This window comes from Pristiophorus japonicus, chromosome 11, assembly GCF_044704955.1.
Source record: "Pristiophorus japonicus isolate sPriJap1 chromosome 11, sPriJap1.hap1, whole genome shotgun sequence".
In the NCBI taxonomy this organism is placed as follows: Eukaryota; Metazoa; Chordata; class Chondrichthyes; family Pristiophoridae; genus Pristiophorus; species Pristiophorus japonicus.
Genome location: NC_091987.1, coordinates 182539900 through 182558129, shown reverse-complemented (window position 1 = coordinate 182558129; position 18230 = coordinate 182539900).

Sequence of the window (18230 nt, the reverse complement as noted above, 5' to 3'; positions counted from 1 at the left end):
AAATATCAGGGGCCCAAAACAGCCTACATCTTATGGTCCTGACTGTAGATTTTCTATAAGGGGATTTACTATACCATTGCATTCATCTTTCTAGTTGTGTATATTTTAGGGAAAATGAAGTACACCCCTCAGGAAGTTTATAAGCTGACCAATGTGAGTCTTAAAGAAAGAGATTTTACAAAGAGCCTTATACAACTGATGATGGGCAGTGACTGCATTTTAAAAGTATTTCATTGACTGCAAAGTGCTTCGGGACACTCTGAGCTTGTGAAAGGCATTATATATGAATACAAGTTTTTTCATTACCCTGTAACATTCGGTTTCAATTCCGAGTTGACCAATTTGCGGGTCTGATGACAGTTAAGACCTGTCAGCATGTATATTTGTGATTACCATGCCAGCAAATATTGCTGCAGCAAACTACATCCCTTATCATATCTTTTTTGGTTTTACAAGCACAATAATTTTCTTCATGATACAACATTAATATTACTCATTCGAAGCAAAACAGATTTTGTCACTGTACCAGGCTCTACTCTTCACCTTTTCTCCACAACAGTCACTTTAAAAGTAATCAATAAATATAATGATTTGAGTCATTTTAACATGATAAAGCACTGTGAATGCAGAGATTATTATTGCTAGTTGACCTCATTGCATGCAGGAAGTCTTGATTGAGTTATTTGATGATGTAACAGAGAGGATGGATGAGGGTAGTGCAGCTGATGTGTGTATATGGACTTTCAAAAGGTGCTTGATAAAGAACCACATAATAGATTTGTTAGCAAAATTAAAACCAATGGGATGAAAGGGGTTGTGGTTGCATGGATACAAAATCGGCCAAGGGACAGAAAGCAAAGAGTATTAGTGAACAAATGTTTTTCATAGAGCAGGGAAGTGTGCAGTGGTGTCCCTCAGGGGTCAATGTTGGGACCATTGCTCTTTTTGATATATATTAATGACTTGGACTTCGGTATACAGGGCATAACTTTAAAGAGTGCAGATGACACAAAACTCAGAAAAGAAGTAATCAGTGAGGAGGATAGTAACAGACTTCAGAAGGACATATATCAACTGGCGAATTGGGCAAGCACATAGCAGATGCAATTTACCACAGAAAAGTGTAACGTGATGCATTTTGGTAGGAAGAATGAGGAGAGGCAATATTAGCAAAATGGTACAATTTTAAAGGGGGTGCAGGAACAGAGACATTAGCTTTGAAGGTGGCAGAACAAGTTAAAAAAGCACACAGAATCCTTGGATTAGTTTATAGAGACATAAAGTACAAAAGCGAGGAAGTTCTGCTAAACCTTTATAAAACGCTGGTTAGACCCGAGCTGGAGTACTGTGGGTAATTCTGTGCACCACACTTTAGGAAGGATGTCAAGGCATTACAGAGGGGACAGAATAAATTTACTAGAATGGTACCAGGAACGAAAGACTTCAGTTACGTGAAGAGACTAGAGAAACTGTAATTGTTTTCCTGAGAGCAGTGAAGGTTAAGGGGAGATTTGATCGAGGTGTTCAAAATCTTAAAAGGTTTTGATAGAATAAATAAGGAGAAATTGTTTCCAGTGGTAGAGGGTCGGTAACCAGAGGACACACATTTAAGGTCGTTGGCAAAAGAACCAGAGTAACATTTAAAGATCACATGAATGAACTTCAACAATTGTACATCCCTGTCTGGAGTAAAAATAAAACAGGGAAGGTGGCTCAACCGTGGCTAACAAGGGAAATTAGGGATAGTGTTAAATCCAAGGAAGAGGCATATAAATTGGCCAGAAAAAGCAGCAAACCTGACGACTGGGAGAAATTTAGAATCCAGCAGAGGAGGACAAAGTGTTTAATTAGGAGGGGGATAATAGAGTATGAGAGGAAGCTTGCTGGGAACATAAAAACTGACAGCAAAAGCTTCTATAGATATGTGAAGAGAAAAAGATGAGTGAAGACAAACGTAGGTCCCTTGCAGTCAGATTCAGGTGAATTTATAATGGGGAACAAAGAAATGGCAGACCAATTGAACAAATATTTTGGTTCTGTCTTCACGAAGGAAGACACAAATAACCTTCCGGAAATATTAGGGGACCGAGGGTCTAGTGAGAAGGAGGAACTGAAGGGAATCCTTATTAGTCAGGAAATTGTGTTAGAGAAATTGATGGGATTGAAGGCCGATAAATCCCCAGGGCCTGATAGTCTGCATCCCAGAGTACTTAAGGAAGTGGTCCTAGAAATAGTGGATGCATTGTTGATCATTTTCCAACAGTCTATCGACTCTGGATCAGTTCCTATGGACTGGAGGGTAGCTAATGTAACACCACGTTTTAAGAAAGGAGGGAGAGAGAAAACAGGGAATTACAGACCGGTTAGCCTGACATCAGTAGTGGGGAAAATGTTGGAATCAATTATTAAAGATGAAACAGCAGCGAATTTGGAAAGCAGTGACAGGATCGGTCCAAGTCAGCATGGATTTATGAAAGGAAAATCATGCTTGACAAATCTGCTAGAATATTTTGAGGGTGTAATTAGTAGAGTGGACAAGGGAGAACCAGTGGATGTGGTGTATTTGGACTTTCAAAAAGCTTTTGACAAGGTTCCACACAAGAGATTGGTGTGCAAAATTAAAGCACATGGTATTGGAGGTAATGTATTGACATGGATAGAGAACTTTTTGGCAGACAGGAAGGAGAGTCGGGATAAATGGGTCCTTTTCAGAATGGCAGGCAGTGACTAGTGGGGTGCCGCAGGGTTCAGTGCTGGGACCCCAGCTATTTACAACATACATCAATGATTTAAATGAAGGAATTGAGAGTAATATCTCCAAGTTTTCAGATGACACTAAGCTGGGTGGTGGTGTGAGCTGTGAGGAGAATGCTAAGAGGCTGCAGGGTGACTTGGACAGGTTAGATGAGTGGGCAAATGCATGGCAGATGCAGTATAATGTGGATAAATGTGAGGTTATCCACTTTGGTGGCTAAAATAGGAAGGCAGAATATTATAATATTGAATGGCGGCAGATTAGGAAAAGCGGAGGTGCAACAAGACCTGGGTGTCATGGTACATCAGTCATTGAAAGTTGGCATGCAGGTGCAGCAGGCGGTGAAGAAGGCAAATGGCACGTTGGCCTTCATAGCTAGGGAATTTGAGTATAGGAGCAGGGAAGTCTTGTTGCAGCTGTACAGGGCCTTGGTGAGGCCTCACCTGGAATATTGTGTTCAGTTTTGGTCACCTAATCTGAGGAAGGACGTTCTTGCTATTGAGGGAGTGCAGCGAAGGTTCACCAAACTGATTCCCGGGATGGCAGGACTGACATATGAGGAGAGGCTGGATAGACTGGGCCTGAATTCACTGGAGTTTAGAAGAATGAGATGGAATCTCATAGAAACATATTAAATTCTGGCGGGACTGGACAGGTTAGATGCAGGAAGAATGTTCCCGATGTTGGGGGAGTCCAGAACCAGGGGTCACAGTCTAAGGATAAAGGGTAAGCCACTTAGGACCGAGATGAGGAGAAACTTCTTCACTCAGAGAGTTGTTAACCTGTGGAACTTTCTTCTGCAGAGAGTTGTTGATGCCAGTTAGATATATTCAAGAGAGAGTTGGATATGGCCCTTACGGCTAAAGGGATCAAGGGGTATGGCGAGAAAGCAGGAAAGGGGTACTGAGGTGAATGATCAGCCAAGATCTTATTGAATGGTGGTGCAGGCTTGGAGGGCCAAATGGCCTACTCTTGCATCTATTTTCTATGTTTCTATGTTTCTATGAGGATTTTTCTTTCTACACAGCGAGTTATCACTGCCTGAAAGATGTGGTGGAAGGAGATGCAATAATAACTTTCGAAAGGGAATTGGATAAATACTTGAAAAGGAAAAAAAATGCTTGGCTATGAGGAAAGAGCAGGAGAGTGGGACTAATTGAATAGCTCTTTCATAGAGCCAGCACAGGCACAATGGGCAAAACGGCCTCCTTCTGTGCTGAATTATTCTATGATTCTATGAAGTCAAGATAAAGTACAGTCATTAGGTGAAGTGGGGTTAGAGGCTACACTCAGGAATAGACAGTATACTATATCCAAATCTAAACATGCTTCACTACCCATTGTCCCTGATGAAGATTTTGGGTTGAAATATTCTTAGATGTGGCAAAGTGGGTTTATCGGCAGGTTATAAATTATTTAAAATGGGGTTAGAAGCACAGATATTTTCCTCTAATATGATGTCACAGTACAGTCAGTGAACATTTATTCTGTGTAATCTGATTCCACTCCACATAATGTACAGAGGAAGTCTTCTGGGTCATTTTTTTCACAAAGTGCAAATGACAGAAGTCCATCCAACCCATCCTTCTGTAGAACACACTGATTCCCCCCATCACAGCATCTGCCATTTGAATGACTTCAGAGTTTTTGCCTCCGCTACCCTACCATTATTTTATATTTTCCAAATATCAGGGAAAGGCCACTCCTCAAAATGTTGTTCATGAGGTTCCCAAGTTAATAGAAAAGAGGCACAAGGGTCCCCAAAGCCTATTAGCATAATGTATAAATTCAACTTCTGGGGATAATTCTACAGGAGGATTTCAGACACAAACAGAAATTACACCTTAATTTGTGAAATTTTTATGCAGCATGAAAATGGAAATTACTTTACCAAGTTCACCTCTGTAATTGCAGAATTGCCATTCTTTAAACAAAGCCTGAGGAAATCATTATTACACAATGTCAGAATGTGTCTATGCATCCACATTGACTGTAATTGAGATGAAAACACAGATTCATGGAGATTTCAGCAAAGGAATCCACCTTATGTCACCTCACACCAACTCTTCAACTAGAATTACTTGCCCTTACCCCATTTCCTTACTCTTTATTTGTATAATTTTATATTCCTTTCAATTAATACTGTAGTCTCATGCCTGAATTGACAAATGTGGTAAAGCAATCCATGTTGTAATAACCCTGATACCAAAAAGATTGCTTAATTCTGAATCTATGATCTCCTTCTGACTGATCTGCTAATCAGTGGACTCAATGGGAGGAATTTTAACATGGGTAAACAGGTGGGTGTTGGTGAGGATGGTGGGGGCGGGGGGTAAAAGGGCAAAAAATCAAAGCGTGTCTAGAAGCCGGCTCCAAGTGGCTTCCGGGTTTTACTGAGGCTCGACGAGGGGCGGGCAACCAACCCGCTCCCAGGAGGCGCGTTGGCATTTAAAATATGTTAAAGAGACCAGAAGTCTCGGAATTAACTTTCTTTGCCTGTTTTACTACGGCCTGCGAGTTTTCCAGGCCTCGGGAAACCAGGCAGTTGCAGCGAGGCAAGGGCAGCCTCGCGGAGCACTCCTTGTGGGCCGGGAAGAGCAGAGGTGCTTCCTCCCGACCCCCAAGCTCCCCACCATCAGACCCCCACCCCCTACAACTCCTCCCAACCTTATTCGGGGTCAGCGATCGACCTTCCTTGGGATCGGACATGTCCCTAAGACCTGTTACTCACTCTGGAATGTCTTAATAAAGACTGAGGTCACTGTTACTTTAACCTCCCTGTGTGCAGTCTCATCTGTGTTAGGAACACTACAACTGGTGACGAGTATACGAATCCTATGCAAAGATTCAGCAAACTGTGGGCATCCTGGAGAAGTTCTCGGAGGGTGAGGACTGGGAAGCCTATGTCAAACGGCTAGACCAGTACTTTGTAGCCAATGAGCTGGACGGAGAAGAAAGCACTGCAAAAAGGAGAGCGGTCCTCCTCACGGTCTGTGGGGCACCGACCGACAGCCTCATGATGAATTTTCTGGCTCCGGTGAAACCCACAGATAAGTCGTATGAGGAGCTGTGTACACTGGTTTAGGAACATCTTTACCCGAGGGAGAGTGTGCTGATGGCGAGGTATCGGTTCTACACGTGTCAGCGATCTGAAGGTCATGAAGTGGCGAGCTACGTTGCCGAGCTAAGGCGACTTGCAGGACAATGTGAGTTTGATGATGGCTACCTGGAGCAAATGCTCAGAGACTTTTTTGTACTGGGCATTGGCCACGAGACCATCCTATGAAAACTTTTGACTGTAGAGTCACCGATCCTCAATAAGGCCATTGCAATAGCACAGGCGTTTATGTCCATCAGTGATAACACAAAACAAATTTCTCAGCACACAAGTGCTAGCAATGTTCATAAATTAACTGGAACTGTGTTTGCGAGCAGAAATGTACAGAGCAGAAACCAGGAGTCCGCAACTGCCAGCAGGCCTTAGGTGACCCAGATGACTCAGAGTCCACAACAAAGGATGAATGCAAGGCAATTCACACCTTGTTGGCATTGTGGAGGCTTCTATTCAGCCTATTCATGCCGCTTCAAAGGGTATGTTTGCAAGAGCTGTGGAACAATGGGGCACCTCCAACAAGCTTGCAGACGAACTGCAAGCTCTGCAAAATCAGCTAACCACCATGTGGCAGAGGAAGATCGGTCCATGGTGGATCAAAGCAATTTCGAGCCTCAGGGAGAGGAGGCAGATGCTGAAGTACACGGGGTGCACACATTTTCAACGAAATGTCCATCTATAATGCTAAATGTAAAATTGAATGGCTTACCCGTAGCCATGGAACTGGACACTGGCGCTAGCCAATCCATCATGAATAAAAAGATGTTTGAGAGACTGTGGTGCAACAAGGCACTCAGACCAGCCCTGAGCCCCATCCACACCAAACTGAGAACGTACACCAAAGAGCTTATCGCTGTCCTGGGCAGCGCCATGGTCAAGTTCACCTACGAGGGCACGGTGCACGAACTGCCACTCTGAATTGTCCCGGGCAATGGCCCCACACTGCTTGGAAGGAGCTGGCTGGGCAAAATCCGCTGGAACTGGGATGACATCTAAGCGCTATCACATGTCAATGAGTCCTCATGTACCCAGGTTCTTAACAAATTTCCTTCCCTTTTTGAGCCAGACATTGGAAACTTTTCCAGGACAAAGGTGCAGATCCACTTGATCCCAGAGGCACGACCCATTCACCACAAGACGCGAGCGATACCTCACATGATGAGGGAGAGAGTGGAAATCGAGCTGAACAGGCTGCAATGTTAGGGCATCATCTCCACAGTGGAATTCAGCAAGTATGCCAGCCCGATTGTTCTAGTACTCAAAAGCGATGGCACGGTCAGGATTTGCGGCGATTATAAAGTAACTATTAATAGTTTCTCACTACAGGACCAATACCCGCTACCGAAGGCAGACAACCTAGTTGCGACGCTGGCAGGAGGCAATACGTTCACCAAGCTCGACCTGACTTCGGCCTACATGACACAGGAGCTGGAGGCATCTTCGAAGGGCCTCACCTGCATCAACACGCACAAGGGACTGTTCATCTACAACAGATGCCCGTTTGGAATTCAGTCGGCTGCAGCGATCTTCCAGAGAAACATGGAGAGCCTACTCAAGTCGGTACCACGCACGGTGGTTTTTCAGGACGTCATACTGGTCACTGGTCGGGACACTGTCAAGCACATGCAAAATCTGGAGGAGGTCCTCCAGCGACTGGATCGCATAGGGCTGCGGCTGAAGAAGTCGAAATGCGTCTTCATGGCAACAGAAATGGAGTTTTTGGGGAGAAAGATCGCGGTGGATGGCATTCGGCCCACAGGCGCCAAGACAGAGACTATCAGGAATGCGCCCAGGTCACAGAACGTCACGGAGCTGCGGTCGTTCCTGGGACTCCTCAACTATTTTGGTAACTTCCTACCGGAGTTAAGCACCTTCTTAGAGCCCCAACTTGTGTTATTGCGTAAAGGTGAGAACAGGGTATGGGGAAAAAAACAAGTAATTGCTTTTGAGAAAGCCAGAAACATTTTATGCTCCAACAAGCTGCTTGTATTGTATAACCCATGTAAAAGTCTCGTGCTCGCACATGATGCGTCGTCGTACGGAGACGGGTGTGTATTACAACAAGCTAACGTTGCGGGGAAGTTGCAACCGGTCACCTATGCCTCCAGCCGAGAGGGCCTACAGTATGATTGAGAAAGAGACATTAGCGTGTGTGTTGGGGTAAAGAAAATGCATCAGTACCTGTTTGGCCTCAAATTTGAGCTGGAAACCGATCACAAGCCCCTCATATCCCTGTTCGCTGAAAACAAGGGGATAAATACTAATGCCTCAGCCCGCATACAAAGGTGGGCACTCACGCTATCAGAGTATAACTATACCATCCGCCACAGGCCAGGCACTGAGAACTGTGCGGATGCTCTCAGTCGGCTACCATTGCCCACCACGGAGGTGGAAATGGCGCAGTCTGCAAACTTGTTGATGGTGGCGCAGCCCGCAGACTTGTTGATGGTCACGGAAGCGTTTGAAAATGATAAATCACCTGTCATGGCCCGCCAGATTAGGACTTGGACCAGCCAAGATCCTCTGCTGTCCCTAGTAAAAAACGGTGTACGGCATGGGAGCTGGGCCAGCATCCCCGTTGAAATGCAAGAGCGAATCAAGCCGTTCCAGCGGCGAAAGGACGAGCTGTCCATTCAGGCAGACTGCCTGTTGTGGGGTAACCGCGTAGTGCTACCCAAAAAGGGCAGGGAGACATTCATCTCGGATCTCCACAGCACACACCCGGGTATAGTAATGATGAAAGCGATAGCCAGATCCCACGTGTGGTGGCCCGGTATCGACTCTGACTTAGAGTCCTGTGTACGGCAATGCAGCGTGTGTGCTCAGTTGAGCAACGCGCCCAGAGAGGCACCACTAAGTTTGTGGTCCTGGCCCTCCAGACCATGGTCGAGGATCCATGTCGACTATGCGGGCCCGTTTCTCGGTAAAATGTTCCTGGTGGTGGTGGATGCTTTTTCAAAATGAATTGAATGTGAAATAATGTCGGGAAGCACCGCCACCATTGAAAGCCTGAGGGCCATGTTTGCCACCCACTGACTGCCTGACATACTGGTCAGTGACAACGGGCCATGTTTCACCAGTGCCGAATTTAAAGAATTCATGGCCCGCAATGGGATCAAACATCTCACCTCGGCTCCGTTTAAACCAGCCTCCAATGGGCAGGCAGAGCGGGCAGTACAAACAATCAAACAGAGCCTCAAACGAGTCACAGAAGGCTCACTCCAAACCCGCCTATCCCGAGTACTGCTCAGCTATCGCACGAGACCCCACTCGCTCACAGGAGTGCCCCCAGCTGAGCTACTCATGAAAAGGACACTTAAAACCAGACTCTCGCTGGTTCATCCCAACCTACATGATCAGGTAGAGAGCAGGCGGCAAAAACAAAATGTAAACGATGGTCACGTCACTGTGTCACGGGAAATTGATCTGAATGACCCTGTGTATGTGCTAAATTATGGACATGGTCCCAAGTGGATCGCGGGCACAGTGATAGCTAAAGAAGGGAGTAGGGTGTTTGTAGTCAAACTAGACAATGGACAAATTTGCACAAAGCACCTGGATCAAACGAGGCTGCGGTTCACAGACTGCCCTTAACAACCCACAGCAGACACCACCTTTTTCGAGCCCACAACACACACCCAAAGGATCAACGATACCACGCCGGACCAGGAAATCGAACCCACCACGCCCAACAGACGAGCAAGGCCAGGCTCACCCAGCAGCCCTGCAGGGCAAACACTTTGGGCGGGAGTGATGTTGTGTATCCCTTGGGAGCACTGTATATAAGCCGGCCCCTAAGGCCTGTTACTCACTCTGGAGTGTCTTAATAAAGACTGAGGTCACTCTTACTTTAACCTCCCTGTGTGCAGTCTCATCTGTGTTAGGAACACAATAATCATCATCATAGGCAGTCCCTCGGAATCGAGGAAGACTTGCGTCCACTCTTAGCATGAGTTCTTAGGTGGCTGTACAATCCAATACGAGAGCCACAGTCTCTGTTACAGATGGGACAGATAGTGGTTGAGGGGAAGGGTGGGCGTGGAGTCTGGTTTACCGCACACTCCTTCCGCTGCCTGCGCTTGATTTCTGCATGTTCTCGGCGACGATACTTGAGGAGCTCAGCGCCCTCCCAGATGCACTTCCTCCACTTAGGGCGGTCTTTGGCCAGGGACTACCAGATGTCAGTGGGGATGTTGCAATTTATCAGGGAGGCTTTGAGGGTGTCCATGAAACATTTCCTCTGCCTGCCTTTGGCTCGTTTGCAGTGGACGAGTTCCGAGTAGAGCGCTTGCTTTGGGAGTCTCGTGTCTGACATGCGAACTATGTGGCCTGCCCAGCGGAGCTGATCAAGTGTGTTCAGTGCTTCAATGCTGGGGATGAGGACGCTAAAGTTGGTGTGTCTGTCCTCCCAGGGGATTTGTAGGATCTTGTGTAGAGATCGTTGGTGGTATTTCTCCAGCTATAATAGCAGTTAATCTTTCCTACCCCCTCTGCAACGATTTACCGATCTCACCATTTCCCATTTTAGAAGACCGTACTCTCACTCTGTGCAGGAAAAGTAAAACAGCCAAAATGTTGATGATTGTTAAAGTTCTGGGACAAAGGCCAAGAGGAAGTGGAAGTTTCTTTACTTGTTTTTACCCTATTTTTGGCTCCCATGTTTCATACTAGTTTGCAGATAAGCCCTAGCTCCTATTTTAAATGCAGTAACAATTGATACTAAGTCTCCCTTCTGCGCTTGCGTCTGACAAATATTAACGACTCCGCCCACCCTCCCGCCTCCCTCAGTGCAATTTGCCCAAGCGGGTCGCAGGCCCCGAGCCCTGAGCCTCCCACAGCCACGAGCAGGCCCCAAGCCTCTCCGGGTCCCGAGCCTCCTCGAGCCCCCCACAGCCCCGAGCCTCCCACAGCACCGAGCCTCCCACAGCCCCGAGCAGGCCCCGAGCCTCCTCAAGCCCCCCACAGCCCCGAGCCTCCCACAATACCGAGACTCCCACAGCACCGAGCCGCCCACTGCCCCGAGCCTCCCGCAGCGCCGGGGATGGGGAGAGGCAGGTGGGGGGAGAGAGCTTGGGGGTGGGCAGGGCGGGGGGGGGGGGGTAGGGTGGAAGAGAAAGAACTTGGGGGTGGGGGGAGAAAGAGCTTGGGAGGGGTAGAGAGTGAGAGAGCTTGTGGGGGAGGGGGGAGGGGGGAGAGAGAGCCTTGAGTGGGGGGGAGGGGAGGGAAAGAGGGGAGAGGGGGAAGTCAGAGAAAATGGATCATGTTCTTCCAACCACCGGTACATGCAAGCTCGGTGCGTGTGTTACAAGAGATATCGTTGGAGTGGATGAAATCCAGAAGTCACGACACTGACACTATTCACTTTATACCCAATAAACATGTTAACAATCTGCACACAATACCCCATCTATGGGGAGGGTGTCGGGGGGGTGGGGGGCGGGGGGGGCAAGGTCTTCAGCTAGTGGAGGAATTGCTGGGGTAAGGGTTTTCAGCTGGCGGAGGGATGCACTTGCGCTGGGGTAAGGGCCTTCAGCTAGAATTGTTGGCTTTTGGGGAGATCTATCCTCTGTCGCTTCTGAAGTCAAAATGGATCGAATTACAAATTGGAGATTCACTCAGAACTTGGGCTGGGCAGTTCCAGTTACACATTCCAGAGGAACTTCAGGGTGTGGCTTATTCTCCAAGGGGACCAATCAGCAATAGGTCTGGAGAGCCAATCAGAGAAACGGCTGCATTTCAATTAGTACTAATAGACGCATCCTATTTTAAATAGGTTAGCACCAGTGTTAAAATTACACAGATAGAAAAGTACGGGCCGGAGAGCCCTCATTAGTTTATTTCAACTACAGAATAACACTATAATAGAGTCCTTCAACCAAATTTATTGAACACTAAATAAAAAAGTGAATAGTGGCAGTAACACAACATATACATTTACAGTAGTTAGTAAGCCTTGCTAACTCGTTGACTAATAGAATATAGTAGTTTGTGACTGCTGTACTAAATAAATATTCTTACATCAAATCTCCTTTCTATTCCTCGCCACCTTCTGGCGTATATGTTTTTAAATGGTTCAGACCGACTCCCCACTTTGAAAGGGACAGGCTGATGAATACATTAAAAATGCAACAGACCCAGTAAATTTAAATAACTACCCAAAATTAAAAACAGATGCTAATCAAAAATATTTATAAACAAATTGCACAAAATGTTTCCATTTGAAATGAATAGCTTGGCTCCACTGTTGGGCACCTGGTCAACAATGACTAATCCAGCAACAATTATATCGAAGAAAATTGGAATAGTCCTTTGTCAGTGAAGATTATTTTTAACTCCTTATGAAGTAGGTGACAGAATTAATGAAGTTCATATCAAGCTGAATCTTAGACAAAAGTGCTTTCTTTTTCTGTTAGAATAAGGTCACAAGGAAGATAGGCTAGTCATCGAGCAGATATCATGTTAGCTGCAGCATAAGTCCAAGATAGATCTATACAGTGTGGAGACACATGCAAGCCTTTATGCTGTCAGCAACAAAAGATGGGTGAGAGGGGACAAGGCCCATCGTAAAATACACCACCAAAAGAGGAGTGAGTACAACAACAACTTTTATTTATATAGCATCTTTAACGTAGTAAAACGTCCCAAGGCGCTTCACAGGAGTTATTTAAGGCAAAACAAATACATTTGACACCGAGCCACATAAGAAGAAATTATGGCAGATGACCAAAAGCTTGGTCAAAGAGGTAGGTTTTAAGGAGCGTCTTAAAGTAGGAAGCAGAGGTTTAGGGAGGGAGTTCCAGAGCTTGGGGCTGAAGGCATGGCCACCGATGGTTGAGCAGTTATAATCAGGGATGCTCAAGGGCAGAATTTGAGGTGCGCAGACATCTTGGGGGGTTGTGAGGCTGAAGGAGATTACAGAGGAGATTATAGGGAGGAGAAAAGAGAAAAGAGTAGAAGAGAAGATGAGGTACACCAGCAGTAGTTAAGTGACGGACCCAGCGAGGCCTCACAAAAGCCGGTTTTCGGGGCGAGATGCAGATTTTACAATCTGTCAAGATTTCTCTCGACAGATCCTCCGCATCCCCGGGAGAAGGACATTCGCGGGGGAGAGATTGGGCTATTTGCCCACTCATGCCCAGCGAATGTCCTTCAAACTTTTATGCCTGGTAAAAGCAGGCGCATAGCTTACTTTTGTCAGCGTAAGAGTTTTAAAACATATAAAACTTTAATTTAATTATTCATTTTTATGTTAAATGCCCTGGACCCGAGTTTTTCGACTTACCATCGGCTGCTGCCAAGTTTTCTCGGTGGTCTCGATGGTTTTTGGGCACTCTCCCCTCCGAGCAAGTTTCATCAGGTCCTCACGCCGGCGGGGAGAGAAGACCGCTGGGTACCGTCCGCTGGCGTGCACCAGGGTGCAATGCCTACAAGAGTCTTCCCGCCCACTGCATCCCCAGTTTGGTCTGGGCAGTCCTCCACTCCAGCAGCGGAAAAGACCGCCATGTGGAGGCAGGTCTTACCTAAACAGTAAATATGAAGACCTGCAAAAATAGGTTATTAGTGCACTTCTTGTCTTTATTTCTTTTGTAGGGATTTAGGTGGATGGGGTTCCCTGAAGGATTTCTGGTGTTTTTTTCTGATTGTTTTGAAAACTTTTTATTTTATCAGTTCTCCCCTCCCTGGGTCCGACTCTATCCTCGGCAGTACCTTGCCGAGGATCGCATTTGCCGCCCAGAATGGGAGCTACCGCCTGCTGCCACCCAGAATCGGCGTGCAAGGCCCATTTTTGCCGGCAGGTGGTCTTTCCCACATTTTTTCATTAAACTTCCGCCCAAAGTACCTTCAGGATCTCAGCGGTCCTTTGGATGATACTTGGGAGGAACGTAGGTTTCACCAAACTCAGGGCCCCCTGTCTATTAAAGTAAGTTTATTTTTAGCCTTATTAAAACACATTAAAAAAAAATCCTCAAAATATTTTGCTTTTCTAAAACATTTAATTACATTTAATTTCAATTCATTTTAAATATGTGAGATGTTTTTTTCATTTATTATGCTGTGTTTCTTGTTTTAGGAGGGGTTTCTCATTGATAGTAACGGGAGTCCGTACAAATGGAGATCCCATTTTATCAATGAGAATACTACCTAATGATTGGTGGTCCAGACTCACGTCACTCCAGCATTTCCGTTCGTACAGGGAAGTCATCTTCCCGTACACTGCACATTGAATGAAGGCCTCCGACCGGAATATCAAAGGTGCCTCCGTGACCACCAGGTACTTTCGTAAAAAAATTTGGGGTTGGAGGCGGTCGTTTAAATTTTTCCCTCCAACAAGTTGCAGCAGGAGACAGAATCTTGATTTCATAACCGAGGAGTTAAAGAGGGAGAAAAGTGTGAGGAAAAAACAACATCTGTGAAAGAAGTTTAAAAAAATCTAAATAAACAGATCTCAGCAGTAGTAACAACATCAGTTTGCAACCCAACAACGATACGTTCACTATTAATGAGTTTTGCACTAAATCTGATCAAAGGCTCTCACCACCAGCTTAATGAAATATTCAAAATGCAAAACTAACATTGCAACCAACTGCTCAAAGACAATAAAATTTGACAATCACAGCAATCTATCAATAACACCATACTACACATGTATGCATAGTTTGCCAATTATTTTTAAAAAGAATGGGGACAGACGGAACAAGATGGAGAAAAGACAGAAAAATTGGGAGACTGGATCAAACGGTCCTCAATAAAGTTTATTACAGAAATGAAAATAGAGTATGGTGAAAGGTCACGCAGACATATATTGGGAATGATGAAGACTTTTTATTCTATGCTGGATACACCCTGAGGACCATTGTTTCTCTATAGATCGACAGCAGCAGGAAACTGCTTGCTTTCTTACTTTTTTTTGTTGCATTTTTTAAGATTATTTTGCATCTGTAACAAAATGCAACTTTCTGATGTTTGATGCCTAAAGCGTCATGGACTCAAAACTTTATATATATTTACAGATTTCAGAAAACCTACAGCCTAACAGCATTTGCTTGCTGCTTTGTTACTCCCGGAATTGCTGTTTTTATTTAAAAACAAACAAAAAGGAACATGGCATCTGTGAAATATTACAGCACACATACGGTATCAGGTGTCGAGAAATATCTAGGTTTGTTCCAGTTACTCAGCACATATACTCAGATTTTAAAGTTAGTGCTCCTTCATTGGCTGTGCCATCATTTCCATTATCTTATATAATTTGATTATGAAACCTAAAAGTGCAGCTATTTCCCTTTAAATATTTGTTGCTGCTTCCTAACTCCTAATTTTGTCAAACATGATAAGGATAGATTCTATAGTCAGATCTGGCTGATCTGGACAAGAGATGGGAGGTGAAATAGAAAGAAAGACTTGCTTTTAGACGACCACCGGACCTCCCACAGCAACTTACAGCCAATGAAGTACTTTTTTGAAGCATAGTCACTGTAATAATGTAGGAAACACGGCAGCCAATTTACACACAGCAATGTGATATCCACCATAAAATATGTTTCAGTGATTGAGTATTGGCTTGGACACCAAGCATAATTCCCCTACTCTTCTTCGAAACATTGCCATAGGATCTTTTATGTCCACCTGGGAAGGCAGACAGAGCGTTGGTTTAACATCTCATCTGAAAGACAGCACTGCACTCAGTACTGAATTCAAGTATCAGCCTAGATATTTGCACTCAGGTCTCTGGAGTAGGACTTGAACCCACAACCTTCTGATTCAGAGGCGAGTGTGCTACCCACTGAGTCACAGCTGACACTAGAAAAGAATCAGCTCAATTGGCAGGGAAACCTGTCATCTAATTAGGATTACCATTGACAGCAAGTGACAAAAAATATCACTAGAGACATAGTTTTATGCGTATGTCTATGCAAATTGTTGCATCTAGCATGAGTCCATAACACTTTGTTATAAATGTAAGCAATCTTTAAAATAAAAGAGAGAAAGAAAACCAGTCATTCCTGTTGGCTTCTTCTGGAATCATGAAGTCGCTTTGTTTAATAATACTTTGCATAGTGCTATCCTTAAAAATCTGATTTAATGATAACAGTTTACTATAACTGCTTTAAATAGTTTGTCTACATAACAGTAGCGGATGCACTTCAAGGTAATTCATTGTATGTGAAGGATTTTGGGATGTTTCTGAGAGACATGATAAGGCGCTGTACAAATGCAAGTTCTTGCTTCCTTAAACAGAAGCTGCTTTACTGCGATGATATTGCAAATCAGAATTTATTACTGATTCTTTTCTACCAGAAGACATGCATTAACCTCCCATTATCTGACCATACCCACAAGGTATTGGGATCATATACAAACTGTTCCACTCTATGGATATTCAACCAGGAAACCATAGCTTAAAAGGCTTCAGAAATGGCAAGCAAGATCTGCAGCATGTTTTCAAAGTAAGTCTGTTCATTTCTAAGGGTTTTCTAGTGCATCTTGTTGACTAAAGTATTGAAATGCTATAATCAATGTAATGCTTAATTTTAAGATGATTTAATGCGGCTGGATAGTGCATTATCTGTTGACTGCTGGACTGAGCCCAGGGAGTGTCCACAGTGAAAAGAGTTTGTGTAGATTGATCCAATTCTTCGAGGCAAAGGTCTATAGTACAAAACTACCAACATATCATTGATACTAAAACAATCTCTCAGCGAAAATATTATAATGGGAAATGAGTTAGAGCAGTAAAGGGTTGTTTTGAAGTTGGGATAAAGACACATTGGTGGTGACATCGTGGAGCAAGCTTTATTTACTCTCTCACTTGATTTACTGTGCTATACTGATTCTGGAAGCATGTTATTCTACACAATTAGCAGCCCTCATCTTAATGATCGCAAGAGCTGCATTTCCGTATCACTGCATTTTAAATTCACATTTACTCAAAAGTGGTCTCTGATAATGCAACCCTTTTTCGGAAATGCCATTCTTCCATTTTAAAGTGTGTTTATATTGAGTTTCCCATTTGTACAGGCAAGTTTGATAGAAGGAGTTAACTCAGCAATATCTATGCCAAATTCAGCATTTGAAAATAAAGCATTCCAGCTGGAATCTATACTTATCAACGTGATGGAAGGCAGATTAGGAAAAAACTTTGGAAAAAGCTCAAACTGTGTGTCAGCAGTAACAGAGCTCCTAGACACTATTTAAGCCCAAGCAGCGTTTTTTGAAATAGTGCTGTTTTACGGAATGGAGGATAGAAAGATGATCGAAAGACTCAACCCTTCAAATTGACCTGACAGTTCTCCACGCTCATGCCAGTAAAGGCAACTGATTTGCTAACATTTTGCACAAAGGCAGTTCCCAACAGGATAAGTGTGACATCATGGCTTTAGATTTGATATATTCTAAATATTCCATAGTGATGTGATAGATTATTTTGTTTAATTACTAACTTTTGTGCTGCAGCCTCATACCTGTATCAACTGGGAACATATATCCCCAAGACATCTATTGGTCTTCTAACTTATTATCGAATCAAAGCTGTACACTTTTTATTTAGCACAGAAACTAAAATCTGTGTGTATTAATGGGCAATCTTTAGACAGCACTGTTACTAATGCTGGCCATAAACAGGTCCAGCCTTGCTCTCATGGTTGAGGATACATTGTGACACTTTATTGGACTACTCTTGGTTATTTTATGTTTGGCAAGCTGAAATGTTCTTGTATACAGATATCCAGTATCGATCAATTCAGCACTACACAGTGGCAAATTTTCAACTAATTAAGAGGCCTTTCATATTTCTTGAGTGAAATTCATTTCCCTGAGTCTCTCTTCGATTTATTGCACAGGTTTGAAACCATATTGGGATGATGATTCTCATCAATTCCTTACTTATATATGGAGATTTTTTTTTCTTGGCTTAAGTTAATATATAATTAGCACATTTTAGCCAAATTTATTTAGAACAGTTAGACTGATTACAACGAAAGTAATAATGATGAGCTATTCTAATCATATTGTATTTTCATACCTTTTTAACGAATACACTATAGGGTAGAAATTACTGTTGTCAACATTATTGTATGAATATTTTAACAGACTCATACCAAATTCCTCTCTGCACTATTTTAACAGACGCATTAGCTTGGATGATGTGAAATCGGTATGGGTAGAGCTGCGGAATACCAAAGGGCAGAAAACGCCAGTGGGAGTTGTGTACAGATCACCAAACAGTAGTAGTAAGGTTGGGGACAGCATCAAACAAGAAATTAGGGATGCAGGCATTAAAGGTACAGCAGTTATCATGGGTGACTTTAATCTACATATTGATTGGGCTAACCAAACTGGTAGCAATGTGGTGGAGGAGGATTT